The 6,140-nt window shown below is 30.8% G+C and overlaps 1 long non-coding RNA gene across 1 annotated transcript in view; it reads right to left on the bottom strand.

Moving 5' to 3' along the window:
- Nucleotides 1–1,042: 1,042 nt before the first annotated feature.
- Nucleotides 1,043–6,140, bottom strand: part of LOC106477057 — an 8,521-nt gene continuing 3,423 nt past the window's right edge. Inside the window, exons 2-3 of the long non-coding RNA XR_001291959.2 lie at nucleotides 4,049–4,131; nucleotides 1,043–1,410 (exon numbers count right to left, since the gene is read on the bottom strand). This is a non-coding gene — a long non-coding RNA (uncharacterized LOC106477057). The remainder of the gene's footprint in view (nucleotides 1,411–4,048; nucleotides 4,132–6,140) is intronic.

Raw genomic sequence — 6,140 nt, 5'->3', positions numbered from 1 at the left:
ACCTTTAGATGAAAAGTTGAGAATGATTATAGGAGCAACCAACTGTATTTCCATGTCAGGAGATAAATAATGTTTACCTTTAGACAAAAGGTTGAGAATGATTATAGGAGCAACCAACTGTATTTCCATGCCAGGAGATAGATAATGTTTACCTTTAGATGAAAAGTTGAGAATGATTATAGGAGCAACCAACTGTATTTCCATGTCAGGAGATAAATAATGTTTACCTTTAGATGAAAGGTTGAGAATGATTATAGGAGCAACCAACTGTATTTCCCTGCCAGAAGATAAATACTGTTTACATTTAGAGGAAAAATTGAGAATGATTATAGGAGCAACCAACTGTATTTCCATGCCAGGAGATAAAAAAGGTAAACATTAGGTAGAAAAGTTTAAGGCAACCCAGAAATCAAATTACTTGTTTGTTTGTTGATTTTCATGCAGAGCTACTCCAGAGGTATTTGCATTAGTCGTCCCCAATTTTGACGTGATAGACCAATGGGAAGGCAGCTGGTCAACACCACCTGCTCTTGTCTGACCAAAAAGTTGGACTTGACAGTCACTCTCATAACACAGCGACAGCTGCAAAGTGCAGAGCGAGATATTTTCTTTTTGTGGCAAGAGTGGTCAAACCATGGAATCTCAAATCCACAGTCCAGCCTACTAACCACGGGATCGTGCTTGTCCCAGAGATTAAATTATTATTAGATGATTGAAGGTCACAGCAACGTATGATACATTTCACAGTAAAGCTATCTCAGGTTAATGAATGATATACTATATTTAAAATACAAGTTAAAAATAATTAGCTGTCTGTGTACATCTGAAAATGCAAAATTTAAATCCCCCCTCAAATACTATTATTAAATAATGTTTATTTATTTATTAAATAAAATTTGATGAAACGTTTATTATTACAAAATCAACGAAGTCAACCTCCTGACAAATATTAATGGTATAAAGTTGTGAATCCGAATTGTTTTTATAAATATTGATCGTTGGAATTTCTAGTAAAGAGATGTACTACTGAGATTCACATCCAACAGTGGTTTAAAACAGTTTATTGCAACAAAATAATATGCCAGAAGGTGTCTCTGCTATATTGGAAAGTGTATCTATCTCCTCATATCAACTTCATTATAATTACTAAATCACAAACTGTGCATATATGTTGAACATATACAAATTTAAGCACCTACTACATAAACATAGTAAAAGAAATGGCAACAACAACAACAACAAAAAGGTTGTGCTCAATTCAGAAAACAAAACATATTAGAGACGGTATGCCATAAAAATCAGTTCATCAATCTGGTTAAACAGTCTGTCACACTGAGATGTATTATCTCTTCATAAAAACTAATCTCCAATTATTCATCTTTGAAAGGATAATGTGGGTGATGTTTCATCCTGAAAAAAAAAACAAATATCAGAGGAAGATATATAAAACAATTAAGTTAATTAAAAATTGTTATATTATAGTTATTATTAATAGCCTAAACCATTCTTATGGAATAGTCTCCACCCTCCAAAATTATAAAACTTTAAAGGTGACAAAAAGAGGCTGAAGAACATATTTATCAATCTATTTTATCAAAGAATGAGAAATTGATTTTATTGCAAAAATACTTACATCAGAATACAAACTATAACAAAAGAATTTAAGAGATATGGCTTCATAGGAAAGAAGCATATTGAACAGTTACAAACGTGGGTAAAGAATTACACAAAGAAAATTGATGGAAAGACAACTCTAGTTGAGGTTTCTTATTAATGATAAACTTCAGATTTCCATCACATACTTTTGTCATTAAACACAAAACTACACAATGTGCTGTACCTACTGCAAGTATTAAAACCCAAGTTTTGGCATTATATGTCCTCATACTTGTATTACACCCACTGGGGGGTTATTTTACAAATATCATCAGCATACCACCAATTAGGAACTGCAAGGTAAGAAATATAACTGCACATTTACATTAAATAAAAAACGTTAGAAAGTCAAGTTATTTTAGTATTATATACACAGGTCATGCTACTGTTCTGTGGACATCTAACCAGAATTTGCCACATGATAAACCAGACGCAAGTTTATGTGTATTTATGCAATTTAGAGTATTAATTTTAATGAATTCAATACGTGTTATAGTTATTTAAAACATCAGATAGATTTTAATACACGAAGCTTTACGTGTGACAATTCTACTTCATAATTCACTACACAGGCCCGTCCTAGTCTGGAAGGACAACAATCTGATGACCTAAGGCACAGCGGTCAGTTTTCCTGTTGCTTTCATAATTAAGACAAATTGTTATTTAATGTAATTTATTGAATAGTTTTGGCAACTTTCCTGGTGGAGGTTATTACAAAAGTCTTAATGGTTTGAATTATATCAATCAATCGACATTAAATTTAAAGGATGTGATGTGAACAATACAAAACTTCCAAAAGAAGAAAAACATAGAAGTTTGTCGCTTATTAAACTCAAGGTTTTCAGACTTAAACCAACAAAAATTCATCTTTAAACTTTGTTAATTTTCTTAGAAATTCTTTGTAAAATCTTACTGTTCTATTACTCTTGAAAGTAAACATTTCTTATTTAAATACAACATGAAATCTATTACATGAACTATTTCAAGCTTCCTGTACAGCTTGGCTGCACCAAATGGAGAAGTGTGATTTACATTAAATACAACTAACCAACGATGAAAGGGTTAAGTGTAAACACAACTAACCAACGATGAGATGGTTAAGTGTAAATACAACTAACCAACGATGAGATGGTTAAGTGTAAATACAACTGACCAACGATGAGAAGGTTAAATGTAAATACAATTAATCAATAATGAGATGGTTAAGTGTAAATACAATTAACCAATGATGATAGGATTAAGTGTAAACACAACTAACCAACGATGAGATGGTTAAGTGTAAATACTACTATCCAACAATGAGAAGGTTAAGTGTAAATACAATTAACCAATGATGAGAGGATTAAGTGTAAATACAACTAACCAACGATGAGATGGTTAAGTGTAAATACTACTATCCAACAATGAGAAGGTTAAGTGTAAATACAATTAATCAATGATGACAGGGTTAAGTGTAAACACAATTAACCAATGATGAGAGGGCTAAGTGTAAACATAATTAACCAATGATGAGAGGGTTAAAAGTAAATACTACTATCCAACGATGAGAGGGTTAAGAGTAAATACAACTATCCAATGATGAGAGGGTTAAGTCTAGATATAACTAACCAACAATGAGAGGGTTAAGTGTAAATACAATTAACCAATGATGACAGGGTTAAGTGTAAAAACAATTAACCAATGATGAGAGGGTTAAAAGTAAATACTACTATCCAACGATGAGAGGGTTAAGAGTAAATACAACTATCCAATGATGAGAGGGTTAAGTGTAAATACTACTATCCAACAATGAGAGGGTTAAGAGTAAATACTACTATCCAACAATGAGAGGGTTAAGAGTAAATACTACTATCCAACAATGAGAGGGTTAAGAGTAAATACTACTATCCAACAATGAGGGGGTTAAGTGTAAATACAATTAATCAATGATGAGATGGTTAAGCGTAAACACAATTATCCAACGATGAGAGGGTTAAGTGTTAATACAACTATCCAACAATGACAGGGTTACGAGTAAATACAATTAACCAATGATGAGAGGGTAAAGTGTAAATACTACTATCCAACAATGATAGGGTTAAGTCTAGATACAACTATCCAACAATGAGAGGGTAAAAATGTTTACCAGCTTGTCTAGCTTTGGTGAGTATCATAAATAAACTTCTATCTGGATCAAAGGGTATTTAAAATAACCAATAACTTTCAGATATCTAAAGACAAGTAAGTTATCTTACACACAGCTATCATGTGTGGGAAATCAATGAATTGAGAAATTTAAGTCATTCATTACGAGAAACTTGGTCTGTGATAGCTAAAATCTTCAAAGATTTGTAAAAATCTGACTAAAAGTATTATTTTTGCAGTAAGATCCTGTTTACAACCAATGACTTACCAGTTGAGGTGACAAAATCTGTAACCTCTGTCAAAGTTTTCAATCTCCTCCATGTCTTCTTTAGCTAATTCAAAATCGAATAACTAGAACGAGAAATTTATATATTATAACACAGGTAAGAAGAAGTATAGATTAGTTATGATTACTGCGTGTTCAAACTGAATATCTGAAGCTGACTGGATAGTGCTCAAGTTGCACTTGGCAGTATTTGAAATGGAATAAAATAAGTATATTACAATGCAAACTAAAAATGCTGAACAAATCTATATTGTTTATTAATTATAGGTAAAATGGATACCAAGTGACAAAACTAGTGATACGATAGCATAACACAATGATGTTTAAACATGTACATCCTGCACCCCAGGGGAAAACTGACCATTGAATATATATATATATAAAACAACAGTGTTTGAGAATTCCCAATTTTTTTTTTCTGAGCACAGTATGATGCTCATAGACCCATAGAAGGATAATTGAAATAGTTTTGAACAAAATGAGCCTTATAACTTCAATACAAGCATAGATTTTTTAGCTAATCTTCATTTCTCTGTGTTGATCTAAACATATAATGAAAGATCTTTTTTTCGACTGTGTAACCTATTATGGCTCCAGTATAGCAGAGACTCAAGAAGAAATTGGCAAAAAGTGAAAAAATTGGCAATGTGTTGCTTGTAAGAAATATGTCTGTGAACAACTTCTGCCAAAATTAGTGCTGATTTTTTGTTTTCTAAAAGCCTGCAATATGCTTGATTTGAAATATGATTAGCAGTACAAAAGTAAATGTTTTTCATGGAACAAAATGTTAACTATATAATTTTTAATATGCCGTATCAAGTTGTTTAGCCAAGAACACCACTGTTTATAAGGCCATATTTAAATTACATTTTATCAGTTTAAGTAATGTAAAAAAGTGGTTTAAAACATATCATATTAAATGAAACTTGCTCGCTAATAATTTAAAAAATTTTGGCTTGCTTATAATTTGTCTTACAGTAAAAAAAGGAATTTTTTTCATAAACATAATGAAACTGTACATAGTTTCAAATTCAAAACAAAGATAAAAATTCATATTTCATAAAATAAGAAAGCTTTACAATATATAACAAAGGTAATAATTTTTAGCTGTTTCTAAATAAAACATTTAACAATTAAATCTTTTCTAATTTCTGTAAATTCCTAAAAACATCATATAAAAATATTTTATTTGCAGAAGCTACACTATCTATATAAAATTCATCTCAAGTTGCATATAATTTCATCCAGTATTTTGTTTTTGAAATCCATTTTAGAGGTAATGGCCTGATTCATTAAACAGAAGACGATGTATGAACAAATGTTAAGGTAAAACACGCTGATGACTTGTTTGGCAAGATCCTGCAATGCTTTTTAGATAAGGAAATAGCTACAAACAGAAGAATACTAAAGAAGGTGCAAGAACTTAGAAACAAATAACTGTGTTATATCAATATCTTTAATTACATCAGAGTTGTAAATGTATAATCTTAATTATTATTACACCTTATTCTGGACAACCCTTCAGCCTCACTATGACAATAGCTTTGTCCAGTTTCAAAGATCTACATACTCATTTAACTAAAAGGATGCTTCTGTTCTGAAAATATCTTAATTTTTTTTTGTGAGAGAGAAAGCTTCAATTTATTTATTTCAAGCACACTTATCCTTAGTTTCACTTTCTGTAGATTTAACCATATCGTCATGGGTCAAAGGCCATGTCATTGCATTTGTTGTATCACATTCAAAATTATATTGAACTACTATTTCATGTATCTATGTCAATATGTTTGGTATCAAATTGTGGATTATTATTCAAATTTTAGTATTATACACAAGTTAATGTCTTAATTCAAAAGTAAATATTAAAAAAACACCTAAATATAGATTTTTGTATGTCACGTGGTATATTGAATGCAGCACTGGTTCAGATTAGATGTTTGTGAGGTCCAAATACAAAGTCTATAGTTTCTTACGAATTTGGAACACAAATTCCCAATTTTGACAAGCTAGAATATAAAATAAGAACCTCCTATCCTTTTTATATGTTGAGATATCACTACATTTACTGAATCAA

The sequence above is a fragment of the Limulus polyphemus genome, unplaced genomic scaffold (assembly GCF_000517525.1).
Source record: "Limulus polyphemus unplaced genomic scaffold, Limulus_polyphemus-2.1.2 Scaffold12646, whole genome shotgun sequence".
NCBI classification, from domain to species: Eukaryota; Metazoa; Arthropoda; class Merostomata; order Xiphosura; family Limulidae; genus Limulus; species Limulus polyphemus.
The sequence above is the reverse complement of the archived record's forward strand: the minus strand, read 5'-3'. Positions and strand labels throughout refer to the sequence as shown.